The following is a 27,107-nucleotide window of genomic DNA, read 5'->3' on the forward strand; positions in this document are numbered from 1 at the left end:
AGAAGCGAACTTTATTTTTAGAACCACACACGCCAAACAAAACAGCTCCTCAGGAAAAACCTTCAGAGCCCAACTGCCACCACCGGCTTCCCACAAGCCTCTCAACCTCCCCCACTCCTCCTGCTCTTGGGGCCCATTGGCTGGGTAGTGTGGGCGGATCCAAAAAAAGTCCCCCAATGAGCAGCTCCTAGTCTGAAAGGGCGGGGAAACAGCCCAATGAGCATCACCGCAGAGGAGCCAATCAGCTAGAAGTTGCTGGGGCCTCTGTGAGCCAATCATCAGCTGGCAGTCTGAAAGTTTGCTGGGGCCCTTTTGGCTGTGGCTCTCAACACTGCGGGGCTGTGCCTTCTTCCTGCGTGCATCCTCAGCACCTGGACAGCACCTGGCATTTCACAAACAAGAAGTAAATGTGAGCTGAATGAACTCATGAATGGATGGGTGCGTGCACAGAACTAGAGATTAAAGGGGCAGCAAATGCTGCTCAATAGTAAAAAACAACATTGGCAACAAAAACATTGAGGACCTCTTAAAACCAACTAAATATCAGTGACATTTGTTTGTTTTCAGTTGGAAGCCCTTGGCCAGAGTGAATTAGGAAGCAAAAAGGGGAGTCTCCCTAGAAAGCACCTTGGAAATGATAAATTGTGTTGGAAATAAAAGATATTAATGCCTTTTTTCCAGGAGATACCTGGGTGCTGGGGATCCACAGGGCAGCCTGTTGCATTGCTTTGCAGCTTGGTAATTAGATGAGTCTTTTTATATTGAATCACAATTGGCCTCCTAGTTGTGCCAGTGGCTTTTGATTCCTTTTTTGTCTTTCTCATCTGTGTAATTGTGGAGCAGTGGCTTATTTTTTCTGTGCATTATTTTTCTCACCTGCAAAATGCTCAGATAATCTTTTAGCAAAGTGCTGAAGAGCTGGACTCTGATGTCCAGAGGCCTTAGCTCAAATTCAGGCTCCAATATATACTAGCTTGCCTTAGAACGGGCTGCTTTCGCATCTCAGTGCCCTAGTTTCCTTTTCTGAAAAATGGGGGTGATATTAGTACTTAGATTGTCAGACTGTTTAAAGAACTGAGTAAGTGATATCTGGGTGAGTTATTGTTTTATCTCTTTCTGATTTTGCAGGTGTTAAATGAGGTAATATGTGTAAAGCTTCTATAGAATGCAGTGCCTGATAAATACATGTTGGTCCTTTTTATCTTTTTAAACTGCAGTCATATTAAAATACCTTGTCCGTTATTTGTACCCCTATTTCTTCCCAGACTAAACATCCACTCTTCATACTACACATAGGTAAGTTTCGATCTAACTTGTGCAAATGCAGTTGGGCCATCACCCTGCCCTCTATACTTTGTGCAATATAAAATTTCTTTGGTCCAGTAAAAGGTGACCTTTATTTTTATTTATTTTTTATTGGTTGTTCAAAACATTACATAGCTCTTGACATCTCATATTTCATACTTTAGATTCAAGTGGGTTATGAACTCCCATTTTTACCCCATATACAGATTGCAGAATCACATCGGTTACACATCCACATTTTTACATAATGCCATATTAGTAACTGTTGTATTCTGCTACCTTTCCTATCCTCTACTATCCCCCCTCCCCTCCCCTCCCATCTTCTCTCTCTATCCCATCTGCTGTAATTTAATTCTCTCCCTTGTTTTTTTTTTCAAAAGGTGACCTTTAAACCTTTCTCATTACTCAAATAACAATTACCACCAGCAAACAACATCACATTTAAATATTCACTGAAAGACTAGAAAATCAGACTGCATTTTCTGTCTGCAGAGACCCAGTGTTGTCTTCTGGTCAAGTAGCTCCACTTTCTCTCTACCAAGTACTTCCCCAGTGGCCCAATTTCAAACCAAACAACAGGATCTATGGTAGGAACCGATAGATGGATTACATGCAAGAGTGAGCTGGACTATGGCTGAATTGTGAGATTAGGGGAGAAGGGAAGGTGTGGGTCAAAAGAAGAAAGAGGAAAAAGTTTGAGACTCTGGCACAGAGACAGCGTGCAGGGACGAGATTTCACCGTTCAATTTCAGACAGTGTCCCCTGTGGCCACCTTCTAGACACTCTCATTAAGCTGACATAGCTTTCTCTGAATTACAATCACCAACCACCCACTTTTTAAATTCCCTTTCTCCAGCTTTTTGATCTCTTTGAGACCTTGGACCTTCTCACCTGTATGATCCCTCAAGGTGTCACCCTGGATTACCTTCTGCCCCTCTAAAACTTTTCCCTGAGTTTTGCCATGGGCCTGCCTTGCATTAGAACATCCTTCTTTATCCACTCTTTCTCTTGACAGTTCTTGGGTGTTCTCATTGACACCCATGTCTTTAATCACCGTCTGTGTCTGACAAACCCAAAGTCTAATTTCTAGCCTAAACTTCCTCTTTTAAGTTTGGCCATTACATTTATAAATTATAACTAGCTATTTTGATGCAGATTTCCAGCTGTCTTCAAAACCTAAAATGTTCAATGTAGAACTGTATCTCTTTGCACCTCTTCATCATGCTATGTTTTCTATTTTGGATAATGACACACCTGTCCAAGCCTGAAACCTAGGAGTCATTGCAGAATCCCTTCCTTCCCACTCCAATGGGACCCCACTGATTGCATTTACTACATCTCTTGCATCTGGCTCATCTTTTCCCAGGTCTCCATGATTGGACATTTTCCCACTTGGATCTTCCAGCAGTTTCCAAAAGCTCTCCCTGCTGCCACCATCTCTTGCTTCTTTCTGCCCCATTCCAGCCTCATCTTCTATTCAACTTCAGAGTCATCTCCCTAAGCTGCAAGTGTCATCCCCTTCTTTGACATATTTACAACTTTTATCAATGTGCTCTTTCTTACCTTTCCAGCTCTTTGTTAATATCTAATGATTAATATTTTATTAGTTGAAATTAACTAAGGAAAAAATATTTCTGGAATACCAGCTACTTGCTGACGATTGTTTTAGGTCTCGTGGAGGACATGAAAGAAGTTTTGCACATCATCTTCTACTTGGAAGGGTTTTCAAAACTAACATGTGAAAAGAATTATTGCATAATTAAATGCTTAATTGTGTGGTCTAGACTATAAAAGTAATATGAAGTATATTTCCAGGTTGGTTTTCTAAGGCTCATAAAAGCCTGCAAGCATGTACACACATATAAATTATGTATGTGTAAGTCCCTGGTAAAAAGTTTATGATATGGATTTGCTTTGGTAGCAATAGTCATTTACACTATGAAAGGGGAATGAGGTCACCTGTATCAGATCACACACCTTCCTCAGTTCATTTCACAAAACTACTTATTTTATTGCATATTCATTCTACTCTCTCTTCAGCAGGAATGAAAATGGTTTCTGTAATTGAAATCAAAAAACGGACCACTGCTTACACTCTTTAGAATGATATAATTCAGACAGTCAATGTCAACAGCCAAGGCAAAAAAAAAAAAAAAAAAACCACTCATAACTCTTTAGCATGACCACCTAACTCAATGTATTTCCCAGCTTTCAGTTAAAGGCATTTGGTTCAAATGAGCCAGCCTCTCAAACAGATGAGCCCTTTGCAATTGATTATGGGTCTGGGTCTTCCATGATGAAGGCCAGGTGGGCTGGCTCATTGTGATGTCTCTTTCCACTTGCCAAACTCCCATGCAGAACTCCACAGGGAGCCACAGACACCCAGCATTCCTTCCTAGAGAAATAGACAAATTTGACCTTGCAAAAAGGAAACCAATTTAGAGAAACATGGTGCCCTTACTTTTTCTGTTCCTCTGCTCTGAGTTGAGGTATTGGAGTCCAGGGGCGTGTGTAACCTCTCCTAGTTCTTGCTCTTAACTTACATGGATTGAAACAAAGAAGTCATGGGTTTAAATCATGCTGGAGGCCTTTCCTGCAATGGCTGGAGCTTTAGACTAGGAGCCAAAGGGCTGGGGCTCTCATTCTGGCTCTGCTGCTAGCTAGCTGTAGAGTCTCGGACTCCTCAATACTCATGAATTCTTGCTAGTGAGAAAATATCCTGTGTGAAAGCATTTTAGGAACTGTGGAGTCCTACAACACATAGGGTGTCTGAAACTCCCACTGAGAGACTTTGAAGCCCCATGGCCATTTATACCCATGAGCATCATCCCTTCGTGACACACTCTGCACCCAGTTTACCACCGTAGTGAGCAAAGCCACCTGATTACTCATTCTAGGACTAAAATTAGTTTTAAAAGGACCCATTACATTAACATAATGTTTTGAAAGTTTGAACAAAAGCATTTTGTTTTTCCAGTACTGGGAATTTTGAATTCAGGGGTGCTGTACCATGGAACCACAATCCCACCACTTTTTATTTTATTTCGAGACAAGGTCTCACTGGGTTGCTAAGGCTGGCCACGTTCTGGCCTCAGCCTCCAGAGTAGCTGGCATGATAGCCATGCACCACTGTGCCCAAGCTCTTTGGAAGATTTGAAAACACTTTTGCATCTACCATTTCACTGAATCCTCACCAACTTTTTCAGATAGGCAGAGGAAGTATTCCAAGTTCTTAATTCAGGGATGAAGGGATAGAGGCTCAAAATCCAAGAGACTTTGCTTCTTTCACCTCCTCCCTCTCTCTCACTTTTTGGGTTCTCATTGTCTGTTTTTCAGATACTTCTCCATCGTCTGCACCTTCTGGACTTGAGCCTAGAAGCTTGGATCAGTCTCTCCTAACCCAACCTGGAAGGTAAGTTTTCTCTGCTTCTCTCTCTGTCTCTGTCTCTCTTTCTCTCTCTCTCTCCTCATATATGTATGTTGCCTATGGACTTTATTTTTTTATTTGTATGTGATGCTGAGAATCAAACCCAGTGTCTCACACATGCTAGGTAAGCGCTCCACCACTGAGCCACAACCCCAGCCCCTCTGCTGCTCTTTTTAATCCCAGTTTTTCCATAATTCTTTCAGTTTTGGTCAGCTTTTTTCACATCTGAGACTGAAAAATCCAACCAGAAAAGATGAGAAAAGATTTATTTAGGGGCTCAAGGTTTCAAAGGTCTTAGTCCATAGAAGGCCGGCTCCATTCCTCTGGGCTTGAGGTGAGGCAGAACATCATGGCAGAAGAGAGGAAAGCAGTTCACATGATGATCAGAAAACAGAGGGAGATTCCACTTTCCAGATACAAATAGGTACCCAAAGCCATGCCCAATCCCCACCTCCTCCAGCCATGCCCAACCACTTCAGTTACCCCTAGGTTAATCCCTACCAGGGGATTAAATCACTGATTGGATTGAGACTCTTACAACCCAATCATTTCTCCTTTGAAATTTCTTGCACTGTCTCACAAGTGAGATATGGGGGCACACCTCAGATCCAAACCATAACACTTTCTCTACCTGAAAGGAACAGAGAACTCCAGCCTTTTCTATAGCACATATCCCCTGCCCACCCTCTGCCATGTATCCTGCTCAGTCTCATCCTCTGCCTTCTTTGACTCTCTGCCACCATGAAAGTCATTTATGTATTCAACCAAGGTTCTCTGAGCTCCTACTTTTTTTGCAGGGCACTTTTCAGATAACTTAGGAGTGACAGTAATACAAAAGGCATTAGATGGGGTGGGGACAGGGTCCCTGCCTTTCACACTTGCTGCTAATTGGTATATGGAGAGAGACACCTCAAAAGGACAATTTTTGCCAACCTTATTTTTTTCCCCACTAATATAAAAGGTCAGAACTGCTGGAAACATTAAAACAAAAGAGTTTCACCTCCAGAGAGTTAGCTGAAGAGATGGTGGCAAAGCCAAGAGTGTTTTAATGATGGAACTGTGTATGTTTTTTGGTCATTATTTATAAGACTACAGAGATGCTCCTACATCTGGCTGCTGGGTGAGTGGAAATTTTCTCCTAAGAACTGGCTATATTTCCACATGCTCATTTGTGCATCTGCTACGGGAGGCCTGGAGTGAAGTACGAGTTCCGGGCCTCGTTAATTCGTTAGTCGGCAACTTATTGATTCTGAAAGCGACGGCCCCTGTGCTTTGTCATCATTTTCAATGAAGCACTCCTCAGGGTCGTGTTCACTGTAAAATATTGAGCTTATTAAGAGTTTTTGGGCCTCTGATTAACGTTCACAGCAGAAGCTATGTAAAGTAAATTAGGTACTAAATAAATCTAAAATGATTGTGGGAAGTCATCAGCTAAATTAAGACGCTGACAGCTCACATAACAAGATGCAAAGCAATAGTAATTAGGAAAAATAATCACCTTTGCTGCGGAGAACACAGGTTTGGCCCCAAGTGAAGTAACTCACTAGGTGTCTGTTTTCTAAAAAAGCACATCTTGCTGTTTTGTTCTTCTGTGAAGGGGGCAAGGGGCAAGAACTCCTCTTCCATATTCCAATATTCACCATGTACTCTAATGGAGAGTGACGCTTGGAGAATAATCTTGTTTGAAGAAGAAGAAAAGATTGACAGAAACATCCAGTTTTTTCTGGTAGTCTCAGCTATGGACTAGACCATGGTGTGCTGACCCCAGTGCATTTGTACTTCCCTTCTCCCTGCTCTCCTCTATTGATAAGGTAAGAAAAGAAGACTCACCTTTTTTAGCCTCCTTCACAGGTAGTGGAGGTCCTGTCTTGGCCAATGAATTGTGGGTAGGAGTTGCTGGGTACAGCTTCTGGGAAAGCTTTGGAAAAGGGACAGATGGGATTGGATGCCCATTCTCCCTTTTTACTATCTGGTTCTTCTTTCTACTTGGAACATGATCAGGATGTCTGCCTGGACGTGACAGCCATGCTTGAAGGATGGCAAGACTAGAAGTCAGAGGAGCTGGGTTGCCAACTCCTGGCTGCCTTCCCACGTGATGGAGGAACCTTGCCTCTTGAAGCCGTTTTCTTTCTTTTTTTTTTAAATTGATTTTATTATTTTTTATTAAATACATGACAACAGTGGAATGCATTACAATTGTTATGATACATATAGAGCACAATTTTTCGTATCTCTGTATATAAAGTATGTTGAAGCCATTTTCAGGAGAGTTTTTTCCTTGTCGTCAATTGTAGGCCTGACTTCAGGACAATCTGGTTCAGAGGATAATTCCTCAGCAATGTTGTTGAGTTTAGTAGAAGTTAAATAGCAACAAAACCCAACAGTTTTATATCTTGGGGGGTATCAATTTCTGCTCACTGACATGAGCTTCTCTGGAGAGCTCAAGGCCAGACCTATGAAAGCCGGTGCCAGGTAAGTACACTTCTCAGTAGGCCTTCAGCCCCAATATGGTGGCAGTTCTCTTCTCTGGGGACAACATTCCATCGATCCTAGGGGACTAATTTAAGAAGCAGCATTCTATCTCCCTTGCTGGCTCCCTGGAATAGTGCCTCCGTGTTAGCTTGATGGGGTTTGAGCATGTAAACCCCTCCTGCTCCAAATAAGGCTTCCAGATGCATAAAAATAAGGTAGGGGTTCCTCTGATGTCCCTTCTTCTTAGCAGACTTTGGGTCTTTCCTATTATCCTGGAAAATAAAGCAATGATAACAAAGGTAAATTCAGGCTAAAGGAGATGGAAGGAGGGACGATGAGTGTGTGATGAACCCTAACTATCATAGGTCAGCATCTCTGGGATCACGTGATCTGTTTCCCATGTCGTTCCATGAACATTCAATCCAGAGGCAACAGTGTATGTGCTACATTGGTCAAAGTGGGGTGGATCACAGAGACTCTGCTTGCTTTCTCCTAGATTATGGGCCTATAAAGAGGAAATGTAATGGTTGTTTTAGAAGTCACTTTTTATCCCTACCAAGAGCCTAAGAGTACACATTTCATGGGGTTTTGGGGTTTAATTACTGAGCACACCAGTGACTTTATTATGTTCTTTCTTGAGATATTATCTATTTTATTTGCCTAACAAATATTTATTAAACACTATCTTAGTTTTCTATTGCTGCATAAAAATTGCTACAAAACTTCATGGCTTAGCATAAAAATGCCAATTATCTCACAAGGTGTCTGTGGATCAGGAATTCAGAGCAGTTGAGATGTCACTGGGGCTGCTGTCATCTGAGAGCTTGACCAGGGCTGAGGGATCCACTTCCAAGATGGCACACCCACAAGGCTGCTGGCAGGAGTCCTCCCTCAGTTTTTCACGGGTGGTTTGTAGGAGGTCTCACTAGACCGTGTTATTTCTTCCCGGAATGATTCTTATTAGTCTTGGCTCCCCGCTCTGAGACACCTTTACCTTTCCATAAAAGGTAGCCTGCATTTGCAGCCTCATAGTGTTCTCCGCTCGTTTCCTGTCTGTACATGCTTGGGGGGTCCAGAGGCCACTTTTGCTTTTGTACTGTCTCTGTCCCTTTTAATACAAGCTTGACATATCTCTGACAAAACTTTGTAGGTTTTCAGTAATCGTATTGGGACTCACATCCTCAGATCAAAGCCACATCCACGAGTTGCTTCAAGATCCCTTTTTCTCTATGTGAGCTTCTCTGAGGCTGCTGAGAGATATGCTCATAAACTTCTTAGAAACTATTTTTTGACTGAATAGTTACCTGAGGCACAACCCCGATCTTTCTGAGATCTTAACAAAGGATGTAATAATCATTTCTTTGGTTTTATTTTTGGACCATGTTTTCCTGAGACTTCAGTCTTTGCTCAGAAGAGAAAACTGGGAAACTTTAAATATAACACTTCCTGAGGTCTTTTTGTTTATCAGTCTTTCCTTTAACTCATCTCTCCCCTTTTACATTTTACTATTAGCAGCAAAAAGACACCAGGTGGCACCTTCAACATTCTGACTGGAAATTTCCTTAGGTAGATCTGCAAGCTCATCAGGTATATTTTCTATTTTCTACCACGTCACTGAACTTTTTGCCTCTTCGTAGGAAGAATTCACTTTCCTTGAGTTTTTAGTCACATTTTCCTTTAAGCTTCCACCTGTAGCTGCCTCAAAGGCCACTAAGCTTCTACCATCAGACCCTTTAAGACAGCTCAGTCTTGTCTAGCAGTTTTTCTTCTTCTCTCCCTGCAATGGGGATGGAACACAAGGTCTTGTGCATGATAGAAAAGTGCTGTACTACTGACTACGTCCCCTGCTCTGGCAGTTTCTTCTACTTTTGCCGGCTTCCTACTTCCAAAGCCACTTTCATGTATTAGGTTTTTGTTATAGCAGCAGGATTGCACTTGCAGTTACTAAAGTCTGAATTAGGTATCTACTGTTGTATAATAAAATGCTAAAAAACTTAGCATCTCAAGACAAGAAATAGGTATTATCTCACACCGTCTCTGTGAGCCAGGAATTTGATAATAGTTTAATTGGGGGGGGGGGGTTGACTCATGTTCTTTTATAATATTGTAGTCAAGATGTCAATTAGGGCTGCAGTCACCAGAAGGCTTGACTAGGATTAGAAGATCCATTTCCAAGATGGCTCACTTGGCTTTAGCATAAGGCCTTCGTTATAAGGCTGTTTGAGTGTCATGATAACCAGCCTCACCTAAAGTGATCCAAGAGAGAGCAAGCCAACTCGCATGTCTTTTATAACCTAGTGCCAGAAGTCACAAACCATCAATTCCTTGACATCCTATGGGGTGCACAGACCAGCCCAATTCAGTCATGAATACCAGGAGGTGAGATTCACTGGGGTCATCTGACTCCCACAGAAACTCATTATGGGCTGGGCTCAACTAGGGACAAAAGGCAGGATATCTTCTCTCAAGGAACTTACACTCTAAGGTAGGCAATTAGACACGTACACAAATAATGTGCAAAAATATCATTAAATTATGTAACCAAATTGCTGAGATTATAAGGAAAAGGCCTTCACTGGAGGCAATTCTGTGTTTGTTTCTACTACTAGTTCGCAAGCTCTTGGCAGGGTATCACTCATCTTTATTCCCTACAGGATTCAGTTCAGGGCCCTGCCAAAGTAGCGTTGAATAAATATTTCCTGAGAGAACAAAACTCTGTGGCAAGTTTGAAAAAAAAAAAGATTAAAATCTAAGAATCGACCACTGAGTCTAATGACCACAGTTTGATTGATTTCTCTCTAAAGATGATTTCAGAAGACAATTGGAATAAAATTGAGATTGCAAAGACTGAAGGAGGCAGAGAATACAGATCATTAGAATTAAAAGGGAAGGGAGCGATGGTTTCAACGTGAGAGGAATCAGCTAAAACATTTTTTTTAAGGTTAAAGGATATTTAGGTGTTTTTCTAGGCAAGAAGAGTCAAAAAGGGGAGAAAAGAAAACAAAACTGAAGGAGTAGACATTGGACATTGATAGAATGACGTCTTGGGAGAATTCTCAAAGGCAAGTGGAGTTCTAGACTCTGAAAAGGAACATTTCTTCCTTTGAAACAGGATAGACGTTAGACACTTTAGAGTAACAAAATAAATAAATAAAAGGGAATTTTGTTAGGTCATGTTGAAGGACCTTGATTTTTCTCAGTGAAATTGGGGTTAAGATCTTTCTATAGCTGAGGGGATCGAGGAGAGGTTGGGAGCTTGAGACTTGAGGACGGACGATGGACGTTGAACAGCTATTGGCAGGAATTTGAGGGTGAGCGTCCCAAATACTTTGGGAAGTTCGAGAGGAGCCAGCTGAGGTTAGAGAGTCTGGGTTTCTAAGAGAACCAGTATGCGTGGGGACATGATGTCCTCTGGCATCACTCAGCACACTGTGAGCAGGACAGGAAATGGATGGAGCAGAACAGCTGTTGACACAAACACCCACAGCTGGGAATCTCAGGAGACCTGGTCCGACTGATTTTCATCTGGAACTGATTGTTCCCGTTACATGATATGATGACTTACCTTTGAAGATGGCTATGAACCCTGGGCTGACAAGGAATGGCACGACTCTCACTTAAATGCGTGGTGCGTAATGAGGAAAATATGGAGAGGTTTCAAATCTTTTGAACAATTCTTAATTCAAGTGACTGCTCAGCGCTGCTTCAGGTCATGTGAATGATGTCAACACCTGCTTTATAACTCAGTTCATGTGAAATAAACGCCTATATCTTGTATTTTTCCCTAGGTCGACCCTGTAACAAACTACCTAAGGCCGATTGCAGTTTTGGAAAAATATTCTCAAGAGATAGAACCAACCTGGGTCAGACCTGGGCTCCGTTCCAGCTCTGCCACAATCTGTGTGATCCCAGGAGTCACCTAATCACCCCCAGGCTTTGATCCCTCCCTTGTGAGGGGAGGAAAGGAGACTGAGTGTCCTCTAATCCCTTCCAGCTCACTCATCCCCTGGTTCTACAGTTGGCCGCCCTCCAGTCCTCCAGCCTTTCCTCCAGGAGTGCCACACAAATTGGACACTAGGGGTCACATTTAGATAACCACTGATAAACACATCGGAGACTGGTAAACGTGCTCATTTCCTTGGTACGAAGCCCTCAGCAGCTAGATGATGACTGGCCTAGTTTCTCATTAAAAAAGTACTTCAATGGGATCATGTGGTTTCTCTTTGGGGCTGGCTGAGAATTTGGTGGTTAAGTGAGAAGCACAGGTCCCTCTGACTCAGAGCGCTCCTTTTGGCTCAGTGCTGCTTTCTTCCTTCACACATGACCCCAAATTAGGTCAATCTTTCACTTGTGAGGCCGACAGATTCTTCCTGAAGTTTTCACATTTTTCTTCCCATCATTCCTTCTCGTCTGGGTGTTTGGTATCCCCAACCAGGTTACTTTAAAAAAAAAAAAAAATTAGAGCTGCTTTCATGGAAAACCATTTTTGGTAGCTGCTCATTCATTGAATGATCAGTTCCGTGGCCTATTCTGCTCTCTGAAGGACCTGGAGAAATGGGCTTCAACTTTCATTTCTTTGCAATCTTTCTTTACTATGCTTCAATGTGAGCATCCCCATGTCAAGCCCAACTCCCCGTTAGCCCTATCTTAATAGTCAACTCTCAGGGAAGGTGGGAAATAAAAATGATTAGTCATCATGGAAAAGACAGTGTGATAAACCATTTCCATGCTTAATAGTAATACTTCCTAGTATCTATGTAGCTTTACGGTTTTCAAAGTGTTTTTATATATACTGTGTTCCTTCCCTACTCTTCTCTCGTCTGTCCTTGGCCAAGAAGTAAAGCCGAAGAGGGACGTGGAAGCTGACAGTAGAGAAGGCAGCCAGCCTGTGAAGAGTATGGAACATTCTCGTGGCAAGCTGGAGTACAGTCCTGATTCCGTTTCTTAAGAGCTGGGTATCTTTTGGCAAGTTCTACCCAATGTCTGAGCTTGGCTCAATCCTCACTTGAAAAATGTGGATATGTGCCCATTCTCCCCAGGAGCATGAGGTTAGTGGGAAGATGGTCATTTCTCACCTTTTTGTAACCAGGCCACTGATGCTCAGCTTCCTGACAGTGTTACGCTCCCAGCTAACCCCCAGCCCCAAATCCTAGTATGATGAGCTTTGTGGACAACCTGAAAGAAAATCAGAGGGGTTTTTATTTCCTTCTTTCAAGCCTAGATTCAACCAGAGCAGGGATCCTGCCTTGTCTCTTGGGATTGTCTTCCAAAGCACAAAAAGATAGTCCTTTACCCTCCTGTTCTTTCCCCCAGGAGCCCCAGTGCCTCCACATTAGAGGCGGCTCCCTGCCCCTGGTCTAGTCTCTCAGATCAAGGGCTTGCAGGTAGGAGCTGGCCCAGGCTTGAGGCCTATGAATTCCCCAGATGCCCTTTCTCCTGCTGAAGTTTGGGGCTGATTCTCCCAGGATGGGGAGTTAGTCAATTTCCTGCAAATCTTTCTAGACTTAACATACCCTCTTTTAAACCAAAACCTGGCCCAGGCCTTGACTTTGGAGTCAGAAAGGTTTACATTTGATCTCAGACTTTCTGGGTTACCAGCTAGGCAGTGGACTAACTTCCCCAAGGCTCCTCCTGTCAGTGAAGGACAGGGCATGGTGTGGACCCTCAGGACTTTGAGCTATACTTTTTCTCTTGGGTCTGAATTGTGACTAAACCAAAGCTAAGCCTGATAGGCAATTAGTACTCTGCAGTCCAAGTTCAGTGGGTAGCCAGGGAGTTTGGAAGAAGAGGAAGAGTCCTGGGAGGGCATGAGGTGGATTCCTATGTCCGTGCAGAGAAGCTCAAGGATGGTGGAAAGGCAGGATCTACAGAGCTGCCAAACGGCCACCTCCAGCTTATATGACTGGATGTCCATCCAACATAAGAGTCCCATTGTGTCCTCCCAGGGGCCTGAGGGGAGATGGAACTACTCTCTTTGGTGAAAGGGGATCCACAATGGAGGGCTCTGATCACCACCCTAGGAGAACCTTGGGCACCTTTTCTGAGCAGAACACCCATCTGTAGAGGCCACCAGAAGTAGATAAGAGTTGGGCCCAGAATCTGAAGGGTGGAGTCAGAGAAGGGCCAAAGACAGAGAAAGAGAGCACAACGAGAAGAGCAGATTTCATTTACTTCCAGAGCTGAGGGAACGAGGAGAAATGAGTGGGAATGAAGTTTTAAAATAAGTAAGATGGAGTCTAAATATAAAAAGAGACAGTTTCAGAAACCATAAGTGATAAGCGCTTTAAGAGATCTGGCCAAGAGCTATTTGTGGCCAGTTATCCCATGGGGAAGAGGGTGTCAGCGAGACTATTTGGGAGTCAGTAATTAGGAAAATTAAACATTTAAACTCTTCATACTCCAGTGAGCGGAGAGTAATCTTTGGTAATCCATTTTGCCAGTAATGGGTAGTTCATTGTTTTAACGACTCTTCAACCCTTTCTAGTTACTTCTTTCCTCACCTGTGGGGAGATCTCTTCATATTAAAAAAAAATTCTTTTCATTAAGTTTTCTCATTTTTTAAAATCTTTCAGATCTACCTGCTCTTTTCTTTAAAACATCCTATTTTGTCTAACGGGACCTAGTCTTATCCTCATCTTGATGAACATTTTGAATATATTTATTTTAAAACACTTTGAGATCTGAAGACTCTTTACCATCCCCCTCTTCTCATTCTCTCTTGAACTTCCTCTTATCAAGCTCTTGGCCCATCACTCCCACAGAATGGCTACGGTGGAAGTCATTTGTCTCGTGGCTTGATACTACAGTGGTATCCTGAGGCTCCAACTCTTCTCTATCCACTCCAGACCTCTCCTCTGAACTCCAGATTCATATATCTGTGTGTCCATCATCTTACTTGAATGTTTACTAAGCATTTCAACGTAACAGATGCAAAACACACCCCTAAGTTTTCCTCCTCCCTACAGACTGATATCGTGCAGCCCTCTCTATGTTAATATTTTTTATAATTTTTTTTTTTGGTACCAGGAATTGAACCCAGGGGTGCTCAACCACTGAGCCACATCCCCAGCACTCTTCCTTTTTTAAAAAAAATTTTTTTTGAGACAGGGTTTTGTTAAATTTCTGAGAGCTTCACTAAGCTGCTAAGGCTGACTTTGAACTTGGGATCCTGCCTCAGCCTCCTGAGCTGCTTGGATTATAGGTGTGTGCCACCATATCTTGTCCCCACTTTAGTTGATGGAAACTCTGTTCTTCTGGTTGCTCAGGACAATAATTTGGAGTCATCCTGGGCCTCTCATATTCTCTCACACCCCACACACGATTATCAAATTCTGTCAGCTTGGCCTCCAAAATACATCCAGCTATATTGCCTGTGCTGCTTACCACTGTGGTCCAAGCTATCATTACTGCACATCTGGATTCTCCCAATTGTCTCCTTCCTGCCCTGATTCTACTCTAACATCCTGTGATGGCTAAATGTACGTGTCAACTTAGTCAGGCTGTGGTGCCCTCTAAGTTTTGATTAAATGCTAGTCCAGGTATCATTGTGAAGACATTTTTGAAGATGTGATTAACATTTCAATCAGTACATTTTGAATAAAGCAGATTACCTTCCATGATGTGGCAATGTCCAATCAGTTGAATGACTTAAGACTAAAGACGAGGGCTCCCCGAAGAAGAAAGTCTACCTCTAGACTGCCATGTAGAAATTCTACCTGCAAGTCCAGGCTTTGAACTCAAGACTGCAACATCAACTCTTCAGTGAACCTAGTCTGCCTTGCCATGTATATTTTAGCTCCCACAATTGAGTAAGACAATTATTTAAAATCTGTCTATCTGTCTATCTATCTGTCTGTCTGTCTATCTATCTATCTATCTATCTATCTAATTTCCAGTTGACTCTGTTCTCTGGAGATCCCTGACAAATATAACTCCTTATGACAGTTTTCTCTATACAGCAGTTACAGGGAGCTACTTAAAATGAAAATCAGCAAGCCACTCCTCTGATCAAAAACTGCATTTGTCCTTGAATTTCAAACAGATCAGAAACTGAAGAATATAGAGTGGCCTGCAAAGCCTTTCATGAATTGGTCTGCCGTTTCTTTTCTAACATTGTCTCTTTCAAAACCAGTTCAAGTTAAATAGTGCTATAGGGATAAAGTGGGTCCTATTTTGTACCTACATGGCCAATTCAAAGACAGGAAACAAATTACATGTCAGAGGCCTAATAGAAATCATAAATCGGAACCAGAGCCTCGAGGAGCAAGGCCTTCTGTCTCTGAGGGCTTCGTATTTTCTCCTTGCTCTGCTTCCTGCCACTCCCACCACACCTCATAGGCGTCTGCCTCTCCTTTGCAGCATCTGCTTACTTCTGTGCAAACGGCCTCCAAATCCTTGGCTCATACTCAGGTCATTCACTCATTCAACAAGCATTTAGTGAGTGCCTACTATATGCCAGGCACTGATCAAGACCCTGTGAATAAAGCATGGAAGAAAACCAGCAAAATCAACTGCCTTTGTAGAGCTTACGTTCTAGTGTAAGTGTGTGGGATAGGTATATGGGGGGGGGGGTATAAACTTGATGAATGTGCAAATTATACATTACATCACAGTGTTAAAAGTGCTTCAGAGAAAATAAAGCAGAAGAGAGGATTGTAGAACATAGAAGGGGTGCAATGTTAAATTAGGTGGAGGAAGGCCACCTGGAAGAGATGGCCAAGAAACCTAAGAAGATAGCAGGGGGCACAGGGTGACTGGGGAGAGAGGTCAGATTGATGAGGGGTAGACAGCTGGTTAGGAAGGGCCCTGCAGGTCATCGAAGTCTTTGTTTCCAATTTGGGTGAGATGAGAAATTATTGGAGGGTTTTGATCAGAGGAATTTTATGATCTGACTCACTGTTTTAAAAATTGAATTTATTTTTAAACTGATATGTCAAAATATAAGATTTCATGTATTGATGGGGCCGACTCACATTTTACCAGGATCAGTCTGATTGCTGTGTTGAGAATAGAACGTAGGGAGAGAAGAATAGAAAAAGGGACTCCATCTAAAATGTGATTTCAATAACTTCAATAATCAGGGAGGAAGATCGAGATGGCTAGGACCAGAGTGGAGGCAGGGGGAGCTTCCCACTGTTCTGGCATGGGCCAGAGTTCAACTTTTGTAAAGGGTTTGTAGAATAGATAGGATAGAGACCAAAGTATAATTTAAGTCCTTTTCTAAAAACCCTCCATGTGGCAGACATACCATCTGTGAGCAGATGATCATCAAATTTGGTCACCAAAAACTCATCTGTCACCCACTGTCCCATCTCCTTGAGGACTTAGCCCTTGTTCTAAATGGGAAAGCTCAATTTTAACCAAATTTGTTCAGTGAATCATTTAATTAGAAAGGAGCCTTTGCATATTTCATAGTCTTTTATCTCTATTCTGAAATTAGTTGATAACTCCTTGCAGGCGACTAGAGGCATCCTGTTGGTATGAGACAAATGACAATGCCCTGGTGGGACGCTGAGAGAGACAGTGCCACAAAGCATTAACCTCTCATAGACCTGACCATTTATCTAGTTGATGCAAAGGGCCCTGAGGTCATTTTTAAAACTTTTTTTCCATCTTATCTAAAGCAGATAAATGAAATGAATTGAAATGTTGCAAAACTTATTAAGATAGTTTGAGGATTATTGTAAGTGGAAAAGTGAGATAACCTCCAGGAATCTCACTTTGGAGTGCTTGTTTCTCCTCTTCATCCCTTTAGTGCACAGTAGGGCCTCTCAGGGAGCAGAAGAGGAGGGGGAAGATGCTTGCCTGGAAACACATTCTTTGTAGCTCTTCCCTGGGGAGGGTGGAGCTGATTGGGCTTGGCACCTAGAAAGAGCAGAAGGCACAGGCCTGGTCCTCCACCCTCGATGAGCCAGAAGCCTGCCCCTGACTCACAAGGTCACTCCAAAAAATGCTTTAGAGGTTGGAGTTTTGGAAAAAGGCATGAATGGGGCTTGGAATCATAATAGATCTGGCTTCATCACTAAGAGCAGGTGAGGGATGGGTGCACATAGTAGCCAGTGAACTGCTGATCCTCTCCACTCAGGATGCATGATCAGAAAGCTGTCTCCAAGTCACTGCTTCTCAAACATGTGAATGTTAACTTTTGGTGCCCTTATTCATTGGTTTTATTTACCTTATTGGTTTTATTTATCTTATTTATTATTATAAGCTAAAATGAAAGAGCACATATTCCCACAGGAATCAATGAAGCCATACTCCTTTTAAATGAAATATAGGTTGTAACAATATATAGCTTTCTTGGAACTGAACCATGAGTAGAAAAACCACTGCTCACCACGGGTTTAGACAAAGGACCTGAAGATAGCAAGGAGGGTCAGTGCTGACCGGACCATAGGGCTGTCTCTGATATGGGGTTGTGGCAGAGAGGCTGTTCAGCCCCATCTCTGCTCTAGGGGGAGGGAAGGTTGACATCCAGTTTCATCCTCAATGACAACTTGGGTATGTGTGTGTAAAATGATTGTCAGCTGGAGCTGAAGGGACTCTTTGTGGTGACATGTCCCACAGAAGAGAAGTCAAACCTAAAGGTCTACAGTGACTATGAAAGGAGTTTTGGAAACCACTGGGACAATTTTGACCACAACTGGTGGTAGCCTCCTAGTTTGGGTGAGAAAGACAGAAAGTAGGAGGGAGAACTTCAGGAACTGCAGGTCAAGTTCAAACCCTGGCCCCAACCCTTGCTTCCCCTTTTGGGTTGAATAACCAGGCCAAGTGTAATAGGAGGAAGAGAGAAGCTTGACCTTCTCCAAAGGGGTCTGTGGGGAGTTCAAAGGCAGTGGTCTCCACAGTGGGCATGATGCTCTAGCCCTGGCTGTAGGATCGAAGTCAACTTCTTGATTTGCCTGGAGAGAGAAAGAGATTCTTTTCTTGAAGACTTGACTAAAGACTGCCTCTTCTGGGGCTGTGTTCTGCCTCTCTTGGAAAGAGTTAGAATGTCTCAAGGCAGCAATAGCTCTTGGAGTCCTGGAGCTTGGAAGAAACTGCTGGCATCATGTCAGATCTGAAAGACTGGGACTAGAGACAGAGGAGTGTATCTGGAAAAGTTTGGAACAAGCAGGTCTGAGACATATGGGAGCAAGCTGGAAATGTCCAAAAGGTGGAGAAGGCAAGAGCAAAAACAGGTGAGCAGGTGAGTGAGGCAGACACCAGACAGCAGGCTCAGGCCAGTTTTCACATGTTTTAGAGCCTAGCTAAGTGGCTGGTTCAGTCTGTTTAGAGACCAGGGTTCAATTATCAAGAATACAAATAACAATTAATATTGGCGAGGATGTGGGGGAAAAGGCACACTCATGCATTGCTGGAGGGATGCAAATTGGTGTAACCACTATGGAAAGCAGTATGGAGACTCCTCAGAAAACCTGGAATGGAACCACCATTTGAGCCAACTATCCCACTCCTCAGTTTACACCCAAAGAACTTAAAAACAGCATACTACAGGGACACAGCCACATCAATGTTTATAGCAGCTCAATTCATAATAGCTAAACTATGGAACCCAACTAGATACCTTCAATAGATGCACGGATAAAGAAAATGTGGTATATATACACAATGGAATATTACTCAGTCTTAAAGAAGAATGAAATCATAGCCTTTTAAAGTAAATGGATGGAGCTGGAGAATATTATGCTATGTGAAATAAGCCAATCTCCCCGAAATCAAAAGCTGAATATTTTCTCTGATATGCAGATGGTAATTCACAATAAGCGGGGAGGTGTCAGGGAAGAATAGAGGTATTTTGGATTAGGCAAAGGGGAGTGATGAGAGAGGAGGGGGTATGTGGGTAGAAAGAAGAGGAAAATGAATAGGACATTATCACCCTATGTTTCATATATGATTACATGATCAGTGTGATTCCACATCATGTACAAGAAGAATGAGAAGTTATGCTCCATTTATGTACAATGTGTTAAAATGTGTTGTCATGTATAACTAATTAGAACAAATTAAAAATAAAGAAAAACAAGAAATGATAATTGAAAATATGGCATTAAAAACAAGAACAGCAACAGAAAAACAAAACTCAGTGAGTTCTTATTCCTCTTGGAGCAGAGTAGGTATTAAGAACAAAGCCTCCCAGCGGCTCCGGAGGCTAAGGCAGGAGGATCGCGAGTTCAAAGCCAGCCTCAGCAAAACATGAGGTGCTAAGCAACTCAGTGAGACCCTGTCTTTAAATAAAAAATACAAAATAGGGCTGGGGATGTGGCTTAGTGTTTCAGTGCCCCTGAGTTCATCCCCGTTCTCCCCAACCCCAAGAAAAGAACAAAGGCTTACTAGTCTCAGTGTCTACCCACACCTCAGGAAAGAAGGTCTAGTATCATGGTTCTAAAAATCTAAGGCTTCACACAACAGCTTGCACCAAGAGAACTCAAGCACAAGTGCTCACACCCCCCCACACACATGCATACGTCCCTACGTTTCTGGGAGGGGAAGTAAAGAACTCTCATGCTTTCAGGTCCTTGAGGAAGTTTAAACGGTAGCACCTCTGCAAGGGTAAGGGTGGATAGAGAGCGGCCCCTGCCACGGAGATGAGGGTGGCTGGACTCAAAAGGCAGGGCCGAGGGAGTTCCCTGAGCCTGGCAGGTGGAGGAGAAGCAGATGGGGACTCGCAACATGGGAAAGCTCCTTACTCACCCGAGCCAGCAACCTCCCTTCCCTTAGGGAGCTTCCATAGCCCACTCCAGACCAACACCTTCTCTAATTTTGCCCCTAGAACTCAACTTCCTTAGTTAAGAACTTAGTGAAATAGCCTCTTGGGAGCACAGAGGCTTAAAATAAATCTCTTCTAACCACCCTTCCGGGCAGACCATGTAAGTCCTGCTTTTGCATCCAAGTATCAAGACCCCAGGACCATGTTAGTGTAGTAGTGATACTTTGAATTCAATCTCTTTTTAATAATCATTGAAGATAGAGTTCAGGGTTGACATAAAAGAGAGCCTCAGTAAAGCCAAATCCACACTGACATTTTCCAGAGTCTTTTCCTTTTTTTGCCTTTATACCGTATACCTGTGTTCACATTATCTGACAGAAATATTCTACATGAGATTACCGCTTGTTTTAAGCAACATTGTAAATGTCTGAAAGCCTGTAGACTTCCCAACCACCAACTCTGAGTTCTCTCTTCATACATAAAAGGGGAATTTTACCTAATGCAGTCTCAATTCTTCACAATAAAAACAGTCATCTGAATTGATTGACTGAAGTAGAAAACTAAATGTTAGTTGATTTGCAAAACAAGCTCTTCCCTCTCAATTCCCATTGTTCATGTGTAATTGTATGCCTTATTGTGAAATAAAACTAAAAACCAAAATCCCTACAAACCCTATTAATTCCAAAGAGTAATTATAGCACAGTAAACTCCTGGACATCATCTTATTACCCACTAAACTTGAAATAACTCTTTTTATAGTTTTCTCATAAGTCTTCTCCTCCATTTTCTAAAAAGATCTGAGATAGTCCCTTAGAATATTAATAAGCATCTATTTACATCTCTCAGATAAAATAATAGCTCAATAATAGTACTGCTAATAATAGTACTGCTAAGTCTTCAAAAAAATTAATGATTTGCTAGACATAAGGTGCCTGCCTATAATCCTAGAGATTCGGGAGGCTGAGGCAGGAAGATCACAAGTTTGAGGCCAGCCTCAGCAACTTAGTGAGACCCATAGCAACTTAGCAAGACCTTGCTTCAAAAAAAAAAAAAAAAAATTGAAAAGGACTGGGGCAGAGCTGGGGTTGTGGCTCAGCAGTAGAGCACTCGCCTAGCACATGCGAGGTGCTGTGTTCTATCCTCAGAACCACATAGGAGTGATAGGATAAAATAAAGGTATTATGCCCAACTACAACTAAAATATACATATATAAAAGGACTTGAAATGTAGCTCAGTGAAAGTGCCCCAGGGGCTGGGGATGTGGCTTAAGCGGTAACGCGCTCGCCTGGCATGCTCAGGGAGCTGGGTTCGATCCTCAGCACCACATAAAATAAAATAAAGATGTTGTGTCCACCGAAAATTGAAAAATAAATATTAAAAAATTCTCTCTCTCTCTAAAAAAAAAAAAGAAAAAGTGCCCCAGGGTTCAACCTCCAGTATCAAAAAAAAGGAAAAAAAAAAGATTTTATTAAAAATTATATGGTAAATATATTTTATATTATTTAATATAATCAACTATAATTTTTAGATTGCAATTTTCTTGAACAATTATTAGAATCCTATGGAACATGAAATTATTCAGTTGCCACAGTCCGGCTGCAGCAAAATAACCGGGGGGGCGGGGGTGACGAGCAACTTGTGTAGATTGATACAGCAGGAGTGGGAGCCACTGTCTATTGTAGGACAGGAGGGGTATATATACATTCCACACAGCTTATCTTAATTAACATAAACTAGATACAGCAGTCAACCAATAAGGAATCTCCACACTTAATGGCTCGCTGGCGTTACTTCACAAACCACTCCCCCTGGCAAAATGCCAGGTGCCATCTTGACTTGTTTACAGACCCTAACATTCAGTTTTCACATTATCATGAACAAATTAGCTATATAGTTGTTATATCTGAAAGTTAGACAGAAATCCCTAGATCAACACTCTTCCCCCTATTGCCCAATAACGGACGCCATATTGGTTCTTACTCAACACTATATCAAGAAGAATCTTACCAGTTCTCTTTTTACTCTCTTGCTTGGCACGGATTCTACTTTAATTGGAACTCTATCCTTGAATACTTGATAAGCCAGCCTTCTTTCTCATTACTCTTTTTTTTGCATGTGGTGTCTTCCTCGGTTACTCTTATCCTTACTATCTCTTCCAGTGTGATTATTTCACTCTGAAGTCTTGTTACAATTTTCCACTGCAGCTCCCAAGACCATTCAAAATCTGTTCTTGTGAATTACCACAATGCTGTATTGATCGAATAAGGGCAGAAATTGTAATTCATTCTGCTTGACTTTTCTCAAACTCTATTCCACAGAACATTAGTTCTTCCAGGTGGTAATGTGTGCTAAAGTCCCATGGTTAACATAGTTTGGTAAATGCCAGTGGCTATACACATTAGCCTTCTAAAGTCTCCAGGAAATCCTTCAGTAAAGAAATTTGCTTAACTTGGTTTAATCCAGCATTTGCTAAATTAATTTGCCACAGGATCCCCTGCCTCCACCACTTTCATAAAATATAGTTTGGCACATACATATTCATGGATCATACAGACTACTGGAATGGAGAGTCATCATCCAAAGAACCCAGATGAGGAATTTACAAGCTGAGCTAATTACCATTAAGGAAAGGATGGTGGTTCTAATTGAATAACAAAGATCCTGACTTAGACCGAGAGCTGGACAGCATTTCTCCAAGGATGCCACTCTTTTCTGAGAGCTGAATGGTGAGTGGGAGCTAGCTACTGCTGGTGGGGTTGGGGTGGGATTAGGGACCTTCCTTCCTCATATAGACCTGCCTTTTGAGTAGAATGGCTGGCTTCTAGTTCACCTTGGAAGAGAGGAATTAGGAAGAGATTCATTCTCTGTAACATATGGCCATCCATTTTAGTCTCTGTTAACACTGAGATTTCCTTAGAGAGAGAAAAGGAAAGAACACAGAAATCACTAAAGTTTTGGGGGAAATAGAAACCCTCACAGGATTAGGCGACAGCTGGGATGTGGGAGGTGGTAGCTGGAAGGAGCGTGGAGGGAGATGCCAAAGATAACACCCCATTTCTTTAACAAGACTTGGTTATTTTTACAAATGATCATGCAGATTGTTCAACTGTGGTCTATGAACTATAGACTGTCACTCTACAGTAGTATGGGATATTGTATAGTACAAACCTCAAGAGTTTAATACATTTCCCATCACATACTTGTTAATTGAATGCTGAAATTATGCACCTTTACCACAAGTAGTCTAAACTTAGAGTTTAAAGGACTGAGACCAGGTGCAGGAGCCATTTGCAATTAGGGAAGCAATCATGGGTTTATTTCAAGATTATAAAGTTGATTCCTCTTTCTTTGATTTTTTTTTCTTTTTAGATTTTTCAGGGAAGATGATATAAATCTTCTGCTTCTTCTGGAGGAGCATTTAGTTTTGAAAAAAAAAATCTGATAGTCACCCTCTTCCAGGTTTCTGGCACAGAAAGCCAGATCTTAGTGCAACATTAAACAGAGGATGACAGCTTTTGGGGGTGATATTGACCTTAATGAAATGACCACATAGGAACATTAATATAATACTAATACATGATCTACCATAGAAGACACTTCTGGCTTTGGAGGTTAAATAATCAGAAATTCAAGAATCTTGTAGAGGGAGAGGAAAAAGAGAGAGGGGGGAAGGGGTGAAGAGAGAGAGACCTGAAAGTGTTAAGAGGATAGGTCATCCTGAAAGGACAGAGTCTCCAAGGGTTGAAATTAGGGGAGAGGCGGGGAGCCAAGAGTACTAGCAAGAGATTGTTCATTGCTTTTAATTAGTGGCAAGCCTATTGAGCAATCTGAATTTCAACCTGCCACAGTGCCACACTTGGTGCCAGGGGAATTCCTCATCTGGTAGCAAATCCAGGACTAAACAGATGGACCCTGAGGATTCAGGGAGCAGAGTCAGAACAAAGCAAAGGGATGTAGTACCAGGTACCATCCTTAGACATGAACTCTACTAGCCCCATTTTAGTCTTTAGAGTTGTGGCGTTATAAAGTCAACTCATGACCATGAAAACACAATGTGGGAAGCTCTTTGGGCTTTCTCTGGGGGAAACATCACTAGTTTGCAGTGGACATTCAGAGAAATCTCTCTGTGATTTGACTGTCAATATAATATGGACTTATGATATAGGTTTTAGAATCACACAGACCTAACTTCAGCTCCTCACTGGGCCATTTAGTAACTGCTATATCTATGCTAGTTAACAGATGAAATTTAACATGGAGAACTTACCAATGGGTTCAAGGGGTGAAATGCTAAACAGGATAGAGTGAGGTCATCCAAAGATTTGTAAAATCAGGAAAATGCTCTCACCCCTAACCCTGGAGAGTCAGGAGCTGCATGGTGAGATCCGGGAACATCAAGAAAAGTTCCTCTTGTGGAATCTGGTACAAGAAGAATATGCGGCCATTGACAGAGCTGCTGTCCAAAATATAGGGGGAGAAATTCTCTGGCTTCCCTTTCCTCCTGCTCTTCAATTTCATGCCAGTAAGCCTCTCAGTGAATCAGAAGCCCACTGGCAAAGAGAGTCTGGAAAATGTACTGTGCACATTCCCAGCAGCTAATAAGGAGCCAAAGTCTCAGGAAGGGCCCAGATTCTTGTAGAGTGAGAGCTCTCAAGGCTGAAGTCAGAAGTTGGGCTCCACAGTCCTTCACCAGATCCTAGCAGTGGGAGTTGCAGAGTTTTGCTTTCCTTCTCTCCCTGAAGATGACCCCAAATCTCTCTATGGATCTGGTTCTCTCTTTTAATTATTGACTGGCATTTTCATTCTTCTATCTGGAGCTTTTCTCTAAAGCTGGTAAGTTTTGCTATTTCAGAGCTATGGTTTGAATGAGTCCTTCAAAAGTTCATGGGTTGGAAACTAAATCCCTCAATTATGTTAATGCTATTTGGAGGTATGGCTTTTAGGAGATAATCAAGAGTAGATTTGGGGCTAGAGATGTGGCTCAAGCGATAGCGCGCTCACCTGGCATGCATGCGGCCCGGGTTCCATCCTCAGCACCACATACAAACAAAGATGTTGTATCCATCGAATACTAAAAAAAAAAAAAAAAAAAAGAGTAGATGAAGTCACGGGGATGAGGCCCCCATTGTGGCATTAGTGGCTTTGTAAGAAGAGGGGGAGCGACATGAAATAGCACACTTGCCCTCCACCACGTTACAATTCAGTAATTTCATTGGAATAAGAATCTCATGGAACCAACTCTTTTCTGTTTGATAGAACTTGCCATTCTAGGACCCTCTTAAAAGCTATGGTTGGATGACCTTGGGAGAAGCATCTTGGTCTAATCAGTAGCTTTGGAGAGAGTGGGGTAAGGTGATGTTCAAAATATGGCTTTCTAGCACTGTTCCTTCAGAAGGGGCTTTGGATAGCACCTAGCAGAGGACCTTGCTTCTGTCCTCACCTCTATTCCCATAATCCTACAGGAGCTGGAACGCCTGGCCACCTCTGTTCACTCCAGGTTCAGACCCTAGTGATTCTAGATTCCACTATTTTTTCTCTTTTGATTGTAGTACATTGAGATATTTATCTTCTTTTAACATGATCATGTCCTTTTCTTTTCTCTATTTTTTATGTCACAGCAATGCTTCTGGAGCAAAACAAAGCCTCAAATTTTGGATTCACAACACCATCTTGACTGGAGTTCATGCCAATACTTTTTAAGATCTATGACTAATACAAAGCTGCTGGAAGTTACCAAAATTAAGTTTGTTTGAGAAGCTCTTTTAAGAAGAACTGGTAGATGAAGAAAAGTGGAATCAATCAAAGATAATCCAGCTTTCAGACTGAGAGAACAGGAAGGTGATAATATACTGAGGACACCTGAAGAACTCTAGTATGAAAAGAAGTTTTAGTTCAGGTGCAGACAATTTTAGAACCTGAGGTGAAGGTGGACTCCTTATTTTTAAAATCAATAATCCTCCCACCGGGACCAAAATGAAACAAAGCATAAAACCCTTGAACACAATAAAAATAGAAATCAATAAAAATCCAAGTACCAGTATTGTTTATTAGATGAGTCAGAGTGATGAGGGAAAACAAGTTTAGACAAAGACAATTTGAGAGATTGAGATAAGAGATATTTTTATCTTAAAAATTATCAACCCCTACCTGTCTTTCCTTTCCCTCTTGTCAAAAATACCAAAACCACCAATACAAATTCAAGAGTAAAATGGGACCATGTGAAAACAATGAACTCCCCATGAGCTTTATTGTGAGGGAATAGAGTTTCTAGAGAGAAAGGGATCAGAGCAAAGGATTTCTCCAGCATTTCTCAGATTCTGCAGTGGAGGTGGACAGAAAGGAGGGAAGGCAGAACTAACTGGCTCAGCTCAGACCTCAGGGTCTGTCTGTATGAGACCAGAGCAGTGCCCCAGGGTGGCCATAAAGGACGACATGGTCTTTTCCCAATACTTTCATGGCCCACCAAGACTTAGCTCTATTGTATGCTTCACCAAAGCAGTTGTGGGAGACCTTTCCTTCTGGGGGTGGAGAATTGGGCAAAAGAAGACTAAAAATGTTCTGGCCTTGGCGGTGCCAGGGAGAGAGAGCCAGGCTTCCTGATTAGGATGGTGGGGAAAGCCCCACACCTATTTCCACCACTGAGGGTCAGACTTTGGGAATGAACCCAGATTGATGAAGGACAGGAGAGATTATCTTTGAGGATAGTTGGAAATATTCTGGCTGGATGGCTACTTGGAGAAAAGAAGGCTCGGTTAATACTTCCAGAAGGAACACTCTCTGCTGACATCTGTGATGTAGTTCCTGGCTTCAAAGCAGACAGAACCTGGACTAGCTTCCTCCTGAACTATTGTACTGGGGTTGGAAAGTGGGTGAGCCCTGATGAGTCAGGAGGGGCTGAGTCCAAGTGACTCGAATTGACCATGGAGGAGTGGGGGGTGAGCCAGGAAGTCTAGAGACCTAGGATCCCTTCTGAGTTCAGTCTCAATGTGGCTGGACTTCTTTTTTTTCCTCTTGAACAAAAAGAAAGAATTGAACAAGATGATTTTCAAAGTCCCTCCAGCTCCAAGTTGTTCCTACAGGTGGGGAGGGCATGGGGCACAGAGGGAGCAGACGACATTTCAGTTGGAAGCCAAGGGAAGGGAACAATCAAGCTTCAAAATTAATATGACAAAATTGTAGAGAAGAAAAGACCC

General features: G+C 42.3%; 1 long non-coding RNA gene across 3 annotated transcripts; it reads right to left on the reverse strand.

The window, feature by feature from the left end:
- Positions 1-24,967, reverse strand: LOC125615813. Of its 3 annotated transcripts, none has more exons than XR_007346404.1 (3): positions 24,916-24,967; positions 6,563-7,476; positions 1-382 (listed from the first exon to the last, which is right to left on the reverse strand). It is a non-coding gene; the product is annotated as an uncharacterized LOC125615813 (long non-coding RNA). The 3 variants fall into 3 exon arrangements; XR_007346405.1 differs by lacking the exon at positions 24,916-24,967 and adding an exon at positions 12,280-12,379; XR_007346406.1 differs by lacking the exon at positions 24,916-24,967 and adding an exon at positions 11,064-11,815.
- Between the last annotated feature and the right edge of the window lie 2,140 nt (positions 24,968-27,107).

This window comes from Marmota marmota, unplaced genomic scaffold, assembly GCF_001458135.2.
Source record: "Marmota marmota marmota unplaced genomic scaffold, marMar, whole genome shotgun sequence".
NCBI classification, from domain to species: domain Eukaryota; kingdom Metazoa; phylum Chordata; class Mammalia; order Rodentia; family Sciuridae; genus Marmota; species Marmota marmota.